The 19,908-nt window shown below is 41.4% G+C and overlaps 1 protein-coding gene across 4 annotated transcripts in view; it reads left to right on the top strand.

Annotated features, from left to right (window-relative positions):
- Positions 1 to 19,908, top strand: part of LOC141144373 (sodium channel protein type 5 subunit alpha-like) — a 586,505-nt gene that overhangs the window by 185,441 nt on the left and 381,156 nt on the right. The gene's annotated exons all lie outside the window — the stretch shown is intronic.

Here is a 19,908-nt window from a genome sequence, read left to right as displayed (position 1 = left end):
TGTATTACTGACAATGTTGATGGTTTGGTGTCTCCCATGGTAACCACAGGTAGTGCAGCAGAGTTGTCCCAGGAAATCGCAGGAGGACTCCCAGTGTTGGAGCCGGCGGGGCTCCAGGACAGCTCTGATACTGCTCAGGTGGAAAACAATGGGAAAATAGCTCAAATGAGGGAGTATGTATTATCACAATCTGATGTGGTTGACAGTGACTGGTGCAGATTGTCTGCTGCTAAACCACTCTGTCCACCTGTGTCTCCATGGGCAGAGGGAGCAGTACTACAGAGTGCTGATGACTGGAGCACAGACAGGATAGACTGGGATAGTCTCGCCATTAAGGTGATAGCGTGGTGGAAAGAAATTTCTGAAGGTAATAGTAAGCTGGACACTATTGCTGCTGTGACAAATGGAGAGGCTGCAAAGCCAGTAGACACAGGTGCGTTGGCTGTTGCAGAACTTAACCCCCTCCAGGCGGAAGGATCGGAAAAGGGCGCATATATAGCAGAAGTTTTGTCCACAGCAAAAGAGATGAGTCATGTTGAGTGCCAGGATGATGGGATAATGGATAGGGACTTGGAAGGGCTCAGTGTTGCTGAAAATGAGACAATGAGTGTGACACATGCATTTAGCGGTGCTCATTGGGAGCCGCAAGTTTTGTCAGTGGCCTCTGAGGTGGAGGTCTCTTTGAGTGTCTCAGCCTCTCAAGCCTTAGCAAATGAGCCCCTCCACGTCGTTAGTAAGGGAAAAGTCCCTAGAGTTCTGTGTTTAGATGTGGCATGTCTAGAAATAACTAAGATGTTGTTGGAATTGGTGAAAATCTTTCCGCTGTATACCTGCATGTATCCACCGCAGATGGGCGACCTGGTACTGCGTAGTACCAATCAGTGGAGACACGTGGTACAGGCGATGTTAAGCAATGTTGATAAAAATTGGTTACTGCAATGTTGGTTACTTTTGCAGAAAGTGGTCTCGCAGTTCTCTGCGAGAATGCTTCCAGCGACAGTTATGTGCGGAAGGCGTTCAGGGGAACTGCTAAAGGAATCAGAAATGATAGACATAGTAGAAGTCTCTCCGTATGCTGGTGTGATGAGGTGCATTCCTGCTGGTGCGATCCGAGGTGCAGCTGAGCAGTGGTTGGTACATGGCGCGTGTGCTGTCTCACCCGCTAGACCTCGTGAAAGGAAAGGGCCCGGAAAAGACGCAGCAGTAGTGGGAATTCAATCCATCACTCGCAGGGAGGTGCAGTTTGAGGTACCCGGAGACACTTTGACAGGAAATGGCAGTGTTGGTAACTGTAATGAAAAAGTGTATGAGAAGCACTGTAGAGCACTGTCGGACAACTCAGAGGTATTGGTTGAGGTACCAATGGACACAGAAATGGTTAAAGAGATTGGTGTGGAAAAATGTGCGTTGGTAGGACAGTCGCTATTGGAGTGTTGGACAACAGGGAGCGATGTGAAACTGCGGGAATGTCCCATAGGGAGTAACTGCTTGCCTGTAGATGGTCCCTCCCTAGACCCTGTCCTAGCAAACCAGGCGACAAGAGGTCTTGATGATGATAATATTGAATTAAATAACCCCTTGTGGAACATTGCTATCGAGGTTAAACAGAAGTATGTGGTGTTGATCTCAGATGATTTGGTTGCCAAGGGTAACCACACAGGGGTTAGTGAACCTGATAAACAGATGTTGTTGGTTAGTGTTGCGTCAGGTAGTGAGAGGGGTCAGTCCCTGACAGATTTCATGGAAATGGGTCCCCAACAGTCCCAGGAGAGTAGGTCTGTGGGAGGGAAAAGGAGGATCCCGTGGCCAGAAGGTGGAAGGGATAGAGAGATTAGTGGGAGCCCATGGTTCAAGGTGAAGTGCTGGTGGAAACATACCCGGAAAAAGAAATGGGCCTACGCAGCGAATGGCTGGCACAGAGGTGTCCCATTCTTAGTGACTGGTTTATGTGTTCCTCCCTCCGGTGCGAAACAAGGGGGGAGTATAGGGAAATGTAGGACCCTGTTAAGATCCAGGGTGGGACGTACCTGGAAGCGCACCCGAAAAAAGGGTTGGGCCTACGTGGCTGACAGCCAGCACAGAGGTGTCCCAACCATGACGGGTGCTGGTGTTCCTCCCTCCGGATCGAAACAAAGGGGGGGGATATGTAATAGTCCCTGTCACTGGGAAAAGGGATGGGATCTCTAACCCTGTGTCCATGTCTTATGGAGAGCCAGCAGGTTGTGTGCCCAGGTGCACACAGCCCATATAACGAGGGGCTAGTGAGAGCAGAGGGTGGAGGAAGGTGGAGTGTGTGTAGCTTGTTGCTACTGCTGTGTGAAGACAGACCTGTGTCTGGAGAGTGGTCTGCCCTGTGGGAGTCTGCAGCCTATGTAAAGGGGATTCTTTGCCCAGGGACTGGGAAAGGCTGGCAAGCCTTGAGAGTCGGGGAGACTGAGGAAGCCAGTGAGTCCAGGGGGCTGTAAAGAATTGGCAAATCTGTTGAGAGCAAGCAGAGGAACTGCTGACAAGAGAGCCAGGTGGCTTGGTATGTTTTCCTTATTTTTGGAGTGCTTAATGAAGTTAAACCCCTGCGTGGGAATCCTGAATGGACCTTTTTGCTTTTGTTTTTCGGTTTAATAAACGTGGGCTACCAGGCCCTTAACTATAATGCCTGTCTGAGGTGGACTCACTGCACTAAAAACGCATTTATCGCTTGAGCTAAATACCCCAAACATTACAATATATATATATATATATATATATATATATATATATATATATAAAAACCCCTCTCGTGAGGGGAGCTCTCCTTAATAGGGACACAGATAGCACTTAGGCTAAGTTAGGTGATCAGGTGGGGAAATAATTAAGTTTTGGGGAAACTTGAGTGTTAATTGGCACCACAGGGATATGTTTTTGGTACTGAAAAGCTCCTCACACTCAGAACTACAAAAATGAATGTGCTATGAAATGCCTTTTAATTTTTTTTTTCATTCATAGCAAAACATAGCAAAATAGTTTCAGTGTTTGGTTTTGTGTCACTGTTTGTGAGTTTTAATTGCATGTTTTTCTTATACAAAGATGTAAAATAATGTTTACAAGTTTGTAAAATATCTGTTTGTGCACCTTAATGCCACATTTGCTGTCCCTTTTTTTTAAACGTCCAGTATTTGATTGGAATGCTATTAGTTCATGTTTCTCCTGCTTGTGTTCATTGATGTCTATACTTTGTTCTAATAAAATCCCCTGCCAGGGCTTTCTTGTAAGACACACTAGGCACGTAAGTAAACCTAATCTTTCATTGAGCCCTTCCATAAAGTTTGCCAAACTCACTGGTTATGCTTCATCATAATTACATCATAAGCAGGTCTTACCGAATATATGCCATTCCTTCTGACTAAAATTTTTTTTTTTTTTTTTTTTTTTATAATTAAAAAACTAATACATTATTTTTGTATCATGTTCTTTTTTGATACAGACTAATACTTCAGAATATATTTGATAACAGATGTAGCCTGGATATGTGGTAAAGGCACGATCAAGAGCAACAAACTGTAGTGTAGATTAAGACTATCCCTTGTGTCTTATGTATGAAACCAAATAAATTATGATTCAGTTATTGTATATGAACTATACATTAGTTATGTGCAAGATTAGGATTCTTGTTACCATTAAGATTTTTGGTCATAGGAAAGACACCTTAAAAGTTACCTCTTTGAGATTATTCAAATTCAGCTCTACTTATATGGATCTAATATGGATCTAATTTAACTTAATATCTGAATTGAAATGGACATTCACCAAGATATCACACAAAGCTATGTTTAGCATATTACTTAACTGGATTAATAAAAATAATCATCTAGGTTCCCTTGAGTGCTTGCCACATGTCTGAAAAGCCTAGGCTCTTAAAGTAAAATAAAAATAAATAAAAAGTAATCAACCAATATTTAACTGTTCCCTTCCTATTTCTCCCCTGGCCCTTCATACATTGTGTAACAAATTGCAATATAAAGCTTTTTGTAATGTAGTAACGGAACTTCCAAGCCCTGCCTCCTTTGTGTAATATAGAGGGTCGACATTGGGGATGAATTCCATGGAGCAATGGCTCTATGGCTCAGCCACCTACGTCCACTGCTCTATCTGTTGTCTGCGAAGGAATGAGTTCCCTCCTGCCAGGCACACCAGCCGCATCAAACATAGTGAGAGATTTGAGCCATACGGTCACTTGACCACATAGAATAATACCCTAAAACCCTAAAAAATGTATTCGTTATATAATATATGAAGGACCATGGTAAGAAAAGGGGCAGGGGCATTTAAATGTTGGTTTATTATTTAGCATTACCTTCTACTTTCATCTTGGGATCTCTATTAAAGGGGATGTTCAGAGTTCGTGTTGGCTGATCATTTTCTACAGCAGAAGGTATGTGATTAAGTGCCTAGGATTTCAGACATGTGACCAGAAATTAAAGGAACCTGGAGTATGGGTATTTGCCACCTTTCTGGACCAACCAAATCTGTCATAATGATTTGGAAAGCATTATGGAATACCAGACCTGTTTTATTTCAAGCAACCCACAGCAATGATAAGGAAGTCTTTGGTAGCCCAATTTTCCCACATATGGGGTGCTTTACATAATGCTGAGAAATTGAATTATGGTTTCTTTTAGTATATAATCCTTTTAGTATAAAATTATACTTTACCTTTAAAGGGTATGTATAGCCAAACTTTTTTTTGTTTTAGCTAAAAGTAAAAAGGATTAGAATCCAATTTTTGTATTACTATCTGTGTTTCCGCTGGTGAGTTTCACCATCTGTATTTGTCCCGATGAGCATTGTCACAGAGACAACAATTATGAGAAATCCAAAATATTAGAGTTGTCTCTAGAAGAAGTGAGGGTAAATCTTCCAATGGGGTCTCCAGTGCCAGTAACAAATGTAAGAGGAGAGTTTTCTTCACTTTGTAGAGATTTCGTCTTGCATTTCTGGGACAGGAAGTGAAGAAGAACCTGCTTAATGGAACACACAAAAAATATATTGACAGGTGTTTTAACCATTCCACACTCTATGCAAAACTTTAAAAAGGTTTGGCTATACCCATACTTTAATGTTCACATAAATGAAAAATTATTTTGTAAGATTGTTTCTCCATACAAAATTTCAGAGAAGGGATGCTGGCTTGGAAAATGCTTGCATCTTTTCCAAATATAAACTCTTGCTTTCATTATCTAGTCTGGAATCTGTGGAAGGAAATATATTTATCTCCACTTTGTACTAAAATGTAAACAGGAGGTTCAAAAGCAATCAACAAAGCTATAACTTGGCTCGTTTTACTAGTTGTAACAAAGGCTTGATAATCAGTAGCATCTGCTGCTTTGAAATGCGGTGGCTTATCTTTTCATTGTCAGTGGAGAGAAAGGAAAAAGCCCCGGGTTACTCAGCACATAAGGTATCTCCTGTGTGCAGGATCGAAATCAAATCCAGCTTTGACTAGCAGTACCGGAAGATGTGATTGAAATAGTGTCCCAATCCTTTGTGGGACCATCTTGGGCACAGAGGATGAAAGCACTCCTAGGCCCACTGGGCTGGATGTCAACTCCTGTATGCCCAAGGTAGATGTTCTTCTCTTCATTACTTATTTGTGTAGAAAGTCTAAATTCAGGGCTCAACAACAACTCATATGACTAAGGTTGCTATAGAGACTGGCAGAATGAAAGACACAAATCTGCAGTCCTTTTTCCAGAGCCCTATGATATTTGTGTCTGGCCTGGTTGCTGAGCAAATGATACACATTTTGAATAAAGGATTTTTCCCTATTATTTAGAGAAAAGAGTACAGTTGGTGATAAATGACAGAATTTGCACAAGCTGAAAAACTTGTGAAAAGAAGCACTTTTGGAACTCAGAAGCTTTGATTTGTAATTTAATCTGGCTATAAATTACTTCCCTAATGTGTCACTGAAAATATGTTTAAGGTAGAGCTCTGGTCAAATTATAAAATTACATATGTAAGGATGTGAGTCGCACTGGAACATTTTGCAAGTACCAATCAATCTTGTCAGTTGGATAGGCCCTTCCTTTGATAGAATGTCAACATCCTTTCTTCTACAGTGAAATAACTGTAATGTTGTCACCCTTGATGCTGCTGTAGCTGCTTAGATGCTGACACTTTTGATAGCCCTTTTGGCGAATAGCCCTTCCTAAGGCTGGCCATAAATGGTTAAAATCCTGTTGAACTGGCTGAGATTCCAACAATTGATGGGCAGGCGGAATGTACCAAGTTGATCGTTCAATCAACTTGGGTACAACCAGCCTGTTGGATTTGCTTCCAATTATTGCAAGCGGTTGCTATAGCCGCTAACGATAATCACTGTCTTCTCCTGGCCGGGTCGGCTTTTCTGCCCACTCCCGCCCCACCTCCAAGAGAAGACAGTATCTCAACAGGAGGGATTCCCCTGTCAGCTCTGTCTGTGCTGATAGGGAAATTGTGCACATTTCTTTCCTGCAAGCCATGGAAATTTGCACGGTCTATGGCCAGCCTGACTCTGTGTACAGCCCATTAGATTGAGAGTTCATTACTCTGTCTGCAGAAGCTTAGGAAAATTGTGTAAAATCCCTGCTCAGACCTTCCCATCCCTTCCAACACTGTCTAGAGAAGTACATGAGAAATCCAGCTTTCTTGCTATATTCACCTTCTCATTCAAAAATTTTTCAAGAAGAGGTACAATACACTTCTTTTAAGACATATAGGCCTCGTTCACACAGTTGCAATGGGCTATACACCATCAAGAAGGAGTGTATTTCTATGCTCAGAAACCACAGGGGTTGCAATCACAGGTGCAAACTGTTAGTGTTCTGGGCCGCTCATCCATCCTTTTACACATGCAACCGCTCATGTTCAGTTATATGCTTACAGGTTTGACATCTGTCAGCCTGTCAATGGCATCTGTCAGCTGTGGCTGTATGCAAACCCCTATGACTCCTGGGTGCAGAAATATATTCCCTCTCCATGGTGTATGGCCCTCTGTGGCCGTGTGAATGAAAAAAACTAGAGGATTTAGGTACATTTTAAAGGAGAAGTGGTGTGGTACATATATTTATTATCCACTAAAAATAGCAGGAACTAAACCCATCATATAAGCAACCAGTTTGGAACCTTTGTAAATGCTGAGTGGGAAAAGGTCCATCATAAACGTTGACATCAGACCTAGGATGACTTATTCTTCCTCCATGGCCCATCTGTTGCAAACTGGTGTCATCTAAGAAGATGAGATGCTAAGCTGTCTCTAATGTTAAACTTTAGTTCTTGTATGCTTGATGATGTATAGATTTTGATTTTGTTAATAAATTATTATAGAGCAGCATAGCGGAATCACTACTATATCAGAAACGAAATGATTCATGAGCATTGTAGCATGTAACTGACTCCATCATTTCATTGTCAGCTGAGAACAATCATACCTCTCATTCTCTCAGGAAATAGCAACATGTTATATTAGCCCACACTGTCTGATTATTCATATATAACACATTCTGATGGTTCAGCTTCCTTGCTGAGCTTTTGTAAGAATGCTGTGGTGCCTGTGCATTTATTACAATAAAAAGCTTGACAAATCTGATTAACAGAGCATAGTTGCTATATGTGTGCAGTGATGAGATTTAATTAATTTGTGCCCGTGTTTGAGAACAAATAAGTATACCTAAAGCTGGGAAAGGACCTTATTTTTTTTCTTACTGTGAAATGTAGTCATTTAGAAAGGCAAAGAACATTTTGAAAAATGCAAAATGCAGCAATCTGCAGCAATTCAGCTTGGCTGCAGTAAACTGAAATCTGATTGGTCCTATATGTTACATTATCATTATTAGTACATGCAATGATCACTTTGATGCAGGTCAGGCATAAAGTTAACTTTGTCCATAACCATAGCGTTAAACTGGCAATAAATGGCAATTGTAAAAAAAGACACCATACCGACAAAATACACTTGTGAACCCTGCACATAGCTATGAGTTCTTGTAAAATAAACATTGATGTTTTTGAGGCTTATCACTTGGGGCTCATGCAGTCCTAGAATACTGGATGCATTCTATTACCTCATTCCTTTTGACATTTTTATAAGACTTGTTGTTGCTCCAGCCAGAGACTGTCTTGGCAGCAGCACATCCTCCAAATTTTCCCAATTCAACCATATATTAGTAGCCACATCACTAATAATAAAATCATTAACTGTAGGAGGAGAGCACCTCCACTGTAATCCCCCCACATAGCACAAAGGTTACGCTAAAACTGTTAAATTAGTCTGCCAAATACTGACAGGTTTTGCAATTACATCCAAAATACTAAAATCCTTGCTCAGGAAAAATAGTAGATAGTTTGAGGGTACCTCCATTGCTATTCCCCAAAAGCTCAGAGTCTCTCCAGTGACTGCTGGGTGCTGACTGTCACAACCAGGGGCTCAGAGCACAATCTGCACCCCCGTGGGTCTGGTCCTAATGTCTTCTAGTTTTTCTCCAGCACCTGTGGAAGTCAAGTCTCGGTTTCCCCTCTGACAGCTGACACTTCTTCAGTAGTAGCAGGACACTCCAAAATGCCTCCAGGTGTTTTCACATTACACTGCACATAAAAACTCGCTGCAACACATCAAAAATGCATGTGAATTGATGTGCATTTAACATGCATTTTAATGTGCATCACACTGGGGTTGATTTACTAAAGGCAAATCCACTTTGCACTACAAGTGCACTGCAAGTGCACTTGGCAGTGCAGTCGCTTTAGATCTAAGGGGAAGATCTGAAATGAGGGGAAGCTGATTTTATCATCCAATCCTGTACAAGCTAAAGTGCTGTTTTTTTTTTCCTTGCATGTCCTCCTCATATCTACAGTGACTGCACTTCCAAGTGCACCTGCAATGCACTTGTAGTGCAAAGTAGATTTGCCTTTAGTAAATCAACCCCATTGAGTTATGTTGTACTCTTATGTGCAATGGAAGGGGCTAACAACTAACAACAATTTGTTTCGTATATCCTCACTTTTTATTTATGCTGTGTTTACATGTGTTTATATGTTTTGTGTTGTGTTATATTGCAGAAAGTTTTCATTTTAATGCAACATGTATACTGGTGTGAAAGTGGCGCATAAAAACCATTGTTTTCTATGTGCCCTTTCAGTGACCTGCGCAGGTCGCTGCATTTGGTGTGAATGAGCCTGAAGCTGGGCACACACTATAAGAAAATCAGAAGAAAAATTCTGTATGAGGAACGATCATTTGATTTTCATATAGTGTGTAGACAACTTTCGACATCCGATTCAGACTTTCCAAATGAACATTTCTGAAGGGGCAAACTCCACAATTTTCTCTCGTACGTCAACAGAACTAACAATTTCCATTTAATGTGTACTGTTTTCGTACAAGAAAAAATTGAATATGAAAGAGTGGGCATGATCAGAAACCATGAACAATAATATTCAATACCACAATGTTTCTACGTCAGATAAAAAAAAGCCCTTGTTTGAGAATTTTCGTACAATTAGTACCATCCAGGGGTTCTACTTGCTGTGAAACATCGAGGAAAATAGGATGATCGTTCACCGAATTTATTATATTGTGTACCCAGCTTTAGCCCTCCACACCTATCAGTATTTACAAACAAGCCTCAACAGCCTCTACTGACACTTGCAGACAGCATTCCTTCCCTCATTCCTCTCCACATGGCATGCAATCTTTACAAACAATCCCTGACAGCATCTGCCAGTGCCTGTGCACAGCACCCCTCTTTGTAGGCAGGTGCTGTCTGTTCCCCTCTGTAGGTGACACTCGACCAAAGGGGCATTGCAAAAGGGGAAGGAAGTTGTTAGAAACTTGGTTCCTCTATGATTTCTGGTGACCACCAGGGAAACAGCTGTCCGATTGGACACCGGTGCCACACGTGACCTCTTCGGCCATCTTGGGTGAGGGCAGAGCTTTTTTGGGGGCCTGGCCCCCTGAATTGGAGCTCATTGTGTGAGTGGTTAGTGTAGGAACAAGTTCCCCTTTAGCAGGGATAGTGCAAAGCGGCAGGGAGAAGTTCCAGAGGAGTAGGGAAAGTGCAGGGTCTACGCTATTTCCTCTGGAGGAGTCTCCCATTTGGGTGTGGACCGGCCAGGCCACATTCCCGCTCCTTGCTCCAGAAGCTGTTGACATCATTGCAAGATAATGTTCCTCTACTATGGTGTGTAAGGGGCTTCGCTCAGCTTAATTGTACATTGTGGGACTTTATTAATACACTGTTTCCCTTCACCTCAGCCTCAGTGTATACTCTGCCTCCGGCGCATCACACTGCCCCCTAGCCACATCGTCACACAGCGAGCAGTTTTTACAAATAGGCCAGAGATATGACAAAGCTGGTGATAAAACAGTAACTTGACTAAAAAGCCAGCATTGTCGGGAGAGATCCGGCAAGTTCCCAGGTGTGCCAATCAGAATTTAGCTAGCATTTTTGTAGCAGCAGTGTAGTGGGGAAAAACAATACCATGAAATTCATTGCTTGCTGTCAGAAACCGCTTTAGTTTTCTTTGCTCCAGTTCACATAAATCTTGGGTGGATACATTCACCACTGAAGAAGAGCCAGAAGCACAGCCATTTCCCCACGCTTATGGCTTCCTGGGCTGTGCAGGCAGCTGTGGCTATTATTACACCCCCCGAATACAGTTGTACAGGAATTACTATAATAAGCATTGCTCTGTAGGAGACTGACTACTCATGTATTACAATATGGCATATAGAAATGAATACATATGATTAGTAAAAATATAGTACTACAGAGTTTACAGCTTCTGCAGTAATTTCCACATTGACAGAGGGGATAAAGGGACTTTTAGCAGCAATCAGGATGTAGAAAAATGAACCTATCAGAATGTAAATACATGTATTAAACAGCAATTTAATAAGCAGCATATTTACAGGCACATTAAGCGTAGGCACCTGGGCTGTGAGCACACACAGGACCTGCTTCATTTCAATGTACATGACAGGTGGGGGTGACATGCAGGACTGCAGGAAAGCTTTTAAAAAGCAGCTAATCCAGCAGAAGCATTGTACAAATATCTGCCACCTACACATCGCTCTGATTAATTTCACATCCAGATTTATCAAATCAAGAGGAAACGACAGAAAGTAAAACCTCCATAATTTCTCTATTGCGGAGACTTTTGTAATTACATTATAATACACATGGATTGAAACACTTTACTTACATACTGCTTGACCGTTAGTGGCCAGTACAGTAATTTACAGTACATATATATAATAATAATGTAAGGGTACTTGCACACGGTACTAATGAATGAATGCATGAATATTAGATTCCTGACAGAAAATGCCTTCAAAAAATGCAAGCATGAGAAGTAAGTTAAATGCGCATATTTGCGGGTTTTCACACTTATATGCACAATATGCAAGATATTTTTAGCTTTTCTTGGATTGTGTTTCATGCGCACATTTGTGCATGTTTACACGTATGCACATAAAATACGTCCATCAATGCAGATTTTGAAATATATTCTAGATCTGTACACAGTGCAAGTTTGCGCTCCTGTATGTACAAGCCCATTAAAAACAATGTACTGCATTGAGATCAGTAAAGAAAAAAACCTGAATGCCCAAACATATGTTGTTTTTAGGCATCCATGTGCAAGAGGCCTATAATTTATGCAGAGAAGAGATGGCTGTTTGTAGCTTGGGTGACAATCAGAGAGATAACATACACCTACTGAAGAGTGAAGCACTCATAATTGCAGAGAGATAGTCAAGCAAAACTCTCAGTGACCAAAAGCCCATTGTTATTTTTCTAGAGAAAAGGAAAAAGAATCTTTTGTCATGCATCCATCTGCCACCCACACTGAAGAGAAAATTGTGACTGGAGTGACACAGCAAGCAGTTCAGTGATGGTCAGACATCACATTACTTGGTGCTGTTATAAGACATTTGCTCACACACAGCCACCCTTTAGTCTTGACTTCAAATTGTTATCCCATTGGCGGCAGTGAACAGGTTAAACATTGACCCGCCATGCGTGTCTGGACTCATGTACAACAGGAACTCTGGAAAAAAAAATATCTATTTTAATTATGTTTTGGAAAAAATGTTGGGCTACATGTAGAAGAGTAAAGCACGGATGTGTATGCACAATAATAGAACTAGCCTGGTTACTTACATTTGCATCTTTGCTCAGAACTTTAGGATGAATATTATGTAACAGGCTAGTAATTTTTGACAGCTGGGATTTTGTTTTTTATATATCTATATATCTATATAGATATATATCAGTATCTCACAAAAGTGAGTACACCCCTCACATTTTTGTAAATATTTTATTATATCTGTTCTGGTGACAACAATGAATAAATGTCACTTTGCTGCAATGTAAAGTAGTGAGTTTACAGCTTATATAAGAGTTTGAATTTGCTGTCCCCTCAAAATAACTCAACACACAGCCATTAACCACTTAAGGACCCTGAGATTTGGTGTTTGCAAGTTAAAAACACTTTTTTTTTTGCTAGAAAATTACTTAGAACCCCCAAACATTTTATATATTTTTTTCTAACACCTTAAAGAATAAAATGGCGGTCGTTGCAATACTTTTTGTCACATCGTATTTGTGCAGCGGTCTTACAAACGCACTTTTTTTGAAAAAAAAAATCACTTTTTTCAATTAAAAATAAGACACCAGTAAAGTTAGCCCAATTTTTTTTTATACTGTGAAAGATAATGTTACGCTGGGTAAATTGATACCCAACATGTCACGCTTCAAAGTAGTGCCCACTCGTGGAATGGCGACAAATTTTTACCCTTAAAAATCTCCATAGGCAACGTTTAAAAAATTCTACAGGTTGCATGTTTTGAGTTACAGAGAAGGTTTAGGGCTAGAATTATTGCTCTCGCTCTAACGGTCGCGCCTCACATGTGTGGTTTGAACACCGTTTTCATATGCGGGCACTGCTCACGTATGCATTTGCTTCTGCTTCTGCACGCGAGCTTGGTGGGATGGGGCGCATTTAAAAAAAAAAAAAAATTTCTTATTTATTTTACCTATTATTTTTGATTTTTACAGTGTTCTTTAAAGAAAAAAAAAATTGGGTCACTTTTATTCCTATTACAAGGAATGTAAACATCCCATAATAGAAAGAAAAGCATGACAGGACCTCTTAAATATGAGATCTGGGGTCAAAAAGAACTCAGATCTCATATTTACACTAAAATGCAATAAAAAAATAAAAATAAATAAATGTCATTTAAAAAAAAAAAAAAATGTCCCTTTAACAGCATTGGGCGGAAGTGACATTTTGATGTTGCTTCCACCCTGCAATGGTATGGAGAAGGGTGGGGCCATCTTCCCCTCACTCATCTCCATGTCAGGCTAGGGAGAGGATCTGATCACTTCTGCCATTACCGACTGCTACGGTAAGTGGCGGAGGGCACCAGAGAGCGGCAGGAGGGGGGCCCTCTCCCACAGCCGATAAAAGTGATCGGGGGGGGGGCCTTCTCCCACCGCTGATAAAAGTGATCTCGCAGTGAATCTGCCACAGAGAGCACTTTTATCTTGAAGCGGACCACCCGTTGAAGAAGAGGATACTGGGGTTATGGTAGCTAGCTGCTACCATAACAACGGTATTCCTCTTCAAACTAGCAACGTAAAACTACAGCAGGTGGTCCGTAAGTGGTTAATGTCTAAACCTCTGGCAACAAAAGTGAGTAAAAGAATAACAAAAGACATTGCATTGAAGAGTCCAGGATCCCGGTACCAGTACAGAGCCCAGAGGTGGTTCACACGCGTGTATTGACTTAGCGTAATTGCTAAGTCACATGCTCTGAGGTGAGCGTTCAATACCTAGGGGGGCACCGGAGAAAGGACACTATTGCATGGTCTGCAGCACCAATAAAGCAATCTTTATTGCATGGACATTTGAACACGTTTACAGTGTTATAGCGGGAAATCACATATATGCACTGGAGCAATTTTTTGAACTCAGTGAAAGTAGGATCATTGTTGTTACTGCTGGAAGTCACTTTTATGCACAGAAGCACTTTTTGAATTCAGTGAGATTGGGATCATTGTTGTCTTTCATGACCCACTGGACACAGTCATAAGTGATATATTTGTTAACCACTTGGATGCACAGGAGCACTTTATTCATGTATTCATTCATATATATATATTTTATTTATTTATATATATTCGTTTGGCACTGATGTCACTTTATATGATTGTTGTTTACTGTATGCATTTGATTTATTCTTTTTTTCTGGTACGCACTTTGGTTTTCACCTGATTTATTGTGTAGTACATTTAAGCGCAGTGTATATATTTTATCAACAAAAGTGAATACACTCCTAAGTGAAAATGTCCAAATTGGGCCCAAAGTGTCAATATTTTGTGTGGCCACCATTATTTTCCAGCACTGCCTTAATCCTCTTGGGCATGGAGTTCACCAGAGCAATACAGGTTGGCATCGGAGTCCTCTTCCACTCCTCCATGACGACATTGAGGATGGCCAACAGTTGCTCAATAGTGTTTAAGTCTGGAGACATGCTTGGCCAGTCCATCACCTTTACCCTCAGCTTCTTTAGCAAGGCACTGGTCATCTTGGAGGTGTATTTGGGGTCGTTATCATGTTGGAATACTGCCCTGCGGCCCAATCTCCGAAGGGAGGGGATCATGTTCTGCTTCAGTATGTCACAGTACATGTTGGCATTCATGGTTCCCTCAATGAACTGTAGCGCCCCAGTGCCAGCAGCACTAATTCAGCCCCAGACCATGACCCTCCCACCACCATGCTTGAGTGTAGGCAAGACACACTTGTCTTTGTACTCCTGACCTGGTTGCTGCCACACACGCTTGACACCAGCTGAACCAAATAAGTTTATCTTGGTCTCATCAGACCACAGGACATGGTTCCAGTAATCCATGTCCTTAGTCTGCTTGTCTTAGGTTAACTGTTTGCAGGCTTTCTTGTGCATCATCTTTAGAAGAGGCTTCCTTCTGGGACGACAGCCATGCAGACCAGTTTGATGTAGTGTGCGGCGTATGGTCTGAGCACTGACAGGCTGACCCCTTCAACCTCTGCAGCAATGCTGGCAGCACTCATACGTCTATTTCCCAAAGACAACCCCTGGATATGATGCTGAGCACGTGCCCTCAGCTTCTTTGGTCAACCCTGGAGAGGTCTGTTCTGAGTGGAACCTGCCCTGTTAAACCGCTGTATGGTCTTGGCCACCATGCTGCAGCTCAATTTCAGGGTCTTGGCAATCTTCTTATAGCCTAGGCCATCTTTATGTAGAGCAAACATTTTTTTGCCATGAGGTGCCATGTTGAACTTCCAGTGACCAGTATGAGAGAGTTACACCAAATGTAACACACCTGCTCCCCACCTCAGACCTTGTAACACTAACGAGTCACATGACACCGGGGAGGCAAAATGGCTAATTGGGCCCAACTTGGACATTTTCACTTAGGGGTGTACTCACTTTTGTTGCCAGCAGTTTAGACATTAATGGCTGTGTGTTGAGTTATTTTGAGGGGACAGTGAATTTACACTGTTACACAAGCTGTACACTAACTACTTTACATAGTAGCAAAGTATCATTTGTTCAGTGTTGTTACATGAAAAGATATAATAAAATATTTACAAAAATGTGAGGGGTGTACTCACTTTTGTGAGATACTGTATATACTGTTTACTGTACAGAAACTATCCAAATGACCCTGATCAAAAGTTTACATACCCCAGTTCTTAATACTGTGTATTGCCCCCTTTAATATCAATGACAGCTTGAAGTCTTGTGTGGTATTTATGGATTAGGCTCTTTATCTTCTCAGATGGTAAAGCTGCCCATTCCTCTTGGCAAAAAGCCTCCAGTTCCTGTAAATTCTTGGGCCGTCTTGCATGAACTGCATGTTTGAGATCTCCCCAGAGTGGCTCAATGATATTGAGGTCAGGAGACTGAGATGGCCACTCCAGAACCTTCACTTTATTCTGCTGTAGCCAATGACAGGTTGACTTGGCCTTGTGTTTTGGATCATTGTCATGTTGGAATGTCCAAGTATGTTCCATGCGCAGCTTCCTGGCTGATGAATGCAAGTCCTCCAGTATTTTTTGATAACATACTGCATTCATCTTGCCATCAATTTTGACCAAATTTCCTGTGCCTTTGTAGCTCACACATCCCCAAAACATAAACGATCCACCTCCGTGTTTCACAGTAGGAATGGTGTACCTTTCATCATAGGCCTTGTTGACTCCTCTCCAAATGTAGCATTTATGGTTGTGGCCAAAAAGCAATTTTGGTCTCATCACTCCAAATGACTTTGTGCCAGAAGGTTTGAGGCTTGTCTCTGTGCTGTTTGGCGTATTATAAGTGGGATACTTTGTGGCATTTGCCTAGTAATAGCTTTCTTCTGGCGACTCGACCTTGCAGCCCATCTTTCTTCAAGTGCATCCTTATTGTTCATCTTGAAACAGCCACACCACATGTTTTAAGAGAGTCCTGTATTTCACCTGAAGTTATTTGTGTTTTTTTGTTTGCATCCCGAACAATTTTCCTGGCAGTTGTGGCTGAAATTTCAGTTGGTCTACCTGACCGTGGTTTGGTTTCAACAGAACCCCTCATTTTTCACTTCTTGATTAGAGTTTGAACACTGCTGATTGGCATTCTCAATTCCTTGGATATCTTTTTATATCCCTTTCCTGTTTTATACAGTTCAACTACTTTTTCCCGCAGATCCTTTGACAATTCTTTTGCTTTCCCCATGACTCAGAATCCAGAAACTTCAGTGCAGCACTGGATGAAAGATGCAAGGGTCTGTCAGGAGTCCAGAAACTCATTGACCTTTTACACACACACACACTAATTACAAGCAAACAGATCACAGGTGAGGATGATTATCTTTAATAGCCATTCAAACCCCTTTGTGTCAACTAGTGTGCATGTTATCAGGACAAAATCACCAGGGTATGTAAACTTTTGATCAGGGTCATTTGGGTAGTTTCTGTAGCCATTATGATTTAAAAAGAGTAAAGACAGTTGATTGTTAATACATGGCTTCTGCCAAACACTAACCATGAGTGAAAGCAAAGTTTTTGTGTTATCATTCATATTCTCTGAAAAATTGCCAAAAAATCATAAATTCTGCCAGGGTATGTAAACTTATGAGCACAACTGTATATATGTGTATTGTTTTGCTATTGTTGATGCATGTAGCCTCAGCCACCTTCCTCTCACATTTCTTCACCTTTCTTCCAATTCTGTTGTTTGAAAGAGATGGATTTGCTACCTTCGTAACCGTCCACTTACTGAGATTATCTTCATTTTTGTCTTCCTTAATGTGTTGTGGTTGGCTATTTAAGCTGCTTGTCAGAAGGAATGTGCAATCTAAAGCATTTAGGCTGGCTTCACACCTATATGTTTCAGTAATGTGCATTTTACCACGTCTTTCCACAATGCACAGTAATGCATGGCAATTTGTGAAGTGCACTACGGTGTTAATTATTTTGAATGATACCCCAATGCACAACTACAATAAGTCCTTGCACGTCCACACTGCAGCACAACAAAATGCATTAAAAAGCACTGTAGGGACTTTTTTGTTTGCGACAACTTTAAAGTTGTAGGCTTCAGGGCCATCAACCTGGCTTAACTATCTACAGAAACACAGAAAATAGTAGGCGGGATTAAAGTGGTTGTAAAGGCTGAAGGCTTTTTTACTTTTATGCATTCTATGCATTAAGGTAAAAAACCTTCTGGGTGCAGCTCCCCCCACGGCCCCCCTTAAAACTCACCTGTGCCCCCTCTTGATTCAGCGACGTGCACAAGAGCCACTGCTGTTCCAGGACACCCTCTTCTCATTGACTGAGACATCAGTGGGAGCCATTGGCTCCCACTGGTGTCAATCACAGCCAGTGAGCCAATGAGGAGAGAGCGGGGGCGGGGCCGAGCTGCGGCTCTATGTGTCTTATGGAGAGCAGGGTTTAAGAATGAGCACGCACCTGTGCCCCCATAGCAAGCAGCTTGCTATTGGGGGTACTGGTCAAGGGGGAGGCACCAGGAGTGCCCACAGGGGACCTAAGGAGAAGAGCATCGGGGTTACTCTGTGCAATACCACTGCACAGAAAAGGTAAGTTATTTATTTTTATTTTTTTTTTTAAGCTGAACCTCGAATGCCACTTAAAAAACATTTTAACCTTCACTGACTGTTCTTGGTGTTCATTTTCCAGATCTTTGATTCACTAGCTAGTGAGACCCTGGCATCAGGGTGGTGGCTTACACATTCCTAGGTGTCTTCTCTTAGTTCTATGCCCTCTGCTTGCCTTTTTTAGGCACATCTTCCAGAGTTCAGGTCTTCTTTTAAAGACATGGAGACCCCATTAACAATGTAAGTTCTTCATAGAAATAGTGTTTTTAATAAAATTACAGTAGGGTCATGATATGACTAAATCAGTGCTTATATTACAGGATGTTGGGTATAACTAAGCACTGCTCAATAAACACACAGGCACAATAAATGGCTTATTGGAAATGATTGCACCACCAAACGGTTTATTTAACAGGCATACTATTAACAATACTGTTTGCTATCCATCCGTGGTAAGAGCTGAGAGGTATGACGTGTGTAGTCCATGCTGCATATGAAGTGGACAGAATTCACCACGATACATCAAGATTCCATTTTCCTGTGTACTGTAGGTTATGCTCATTAATGAATTGATTTCCAAGATGTGGCGCCCATGCTTGATCTAATTATTGCCAGTCCATACAGAGATGCTGGATTCCATTTATTTGCAGACTCATGTCCTCAACATTGTCTACTTAACAGACGCTATTAATACTGTTGAGCATGTGCATGATTAACTGTGCTATAAAATCTGCATGGAGTGTCAGTAAATCGAAGCAGTTTAACAGACAAAATTAAAGCTGGATATGCACACTGACGGATGAAGCCTATTATCATATGTCAGTTGCAAAAAAACACAGTGCAACAGTCCATTAATAATATAAACGTATTTGTATGATGCACATTCTTATTAGGATAGGTAGATAAAGCTTATCTGCAATTGTCAGTTTTTCAAGGACCTAGTGACATGCTAAAACTGTTGTGACAATGTGCAAATGCTGTTGGGGTTATTTAAAGAGACACTTTCACATTGCCTATGCAGTGTCTTTGAAAAGTACATCTTCAACCCCTTAAAATAACCTTGCTTGTGCTGCTTTGCTGCACCTTTTTCTTCTTCATTGGCTTTGTTGGTGACCTGGAGGTACAATGTTGTCACTTCCCTGGTCATGAGACAGTTCCCAGACCTAGCAGTAGGCTGTTAGGCCCAGTCATTATTACAGGAGAGCAGGTAACATTCTCCTCCATACTAGGAGGTATTCTCACCAGCTGCGGAAAAACTAGAAACTGCGAGAAAGCGTAGATAACTGAAAGCAAGCAAATGGGGGTTGGGAGGACCCTTTCCAAAGACACTGTTGCTTTGCCCTGTATGCACAATGTGACAGTGTCTCTTTAAAGCCCAACTTGAGCCAAAACCTGTGCGATACAGTGAGGAAGAGTCTTGTTTTAACTCTTCTTCATTCTATCCAAAATTAATTTTAAAATGTTTTAGCAAGAGTTGAGCTTTAATAATAATAATAATACAATAACTATGATATGCACGGCTCATGGTAACTGGTCATATTCCAGTTTTCAATAAAGCTGGCTGTACATGCAAGGATCTGATCATCTGGTAATGAATGACTGGACTCTCAGAGAAGCCTCCCTTCACCCTAGCACGCACATCTATTTTTTATACATACATTAGGCACCCTATACCCTATAATGCTTGTAGGCAATAATAGAAGTTTCCTGCTATCTCTGTTCATATCTGTTTCATCAACATGGTTGAAGAAAATAT

This window comes from Aquarana catesbeiana, linkage group LG05, assembly GCF_042186555.1.
Source record: "Aquarana catesbeiana isolate 2022-GZ linkage group LG05, ASM4218655v1, whole genome shotgun sequence".
Taxonomy (NCBI): Eukaryota; Metazoa; Chordata; class Amphibia; order Anura; family Ranidae; genus Aquarana; species Aquarana catesbeiana.
The sequence above is the reverse complement of the archived record's forward strand: the minus strand, read 5'-3'. Positions and strand labels throughout refer to the sequence as shown.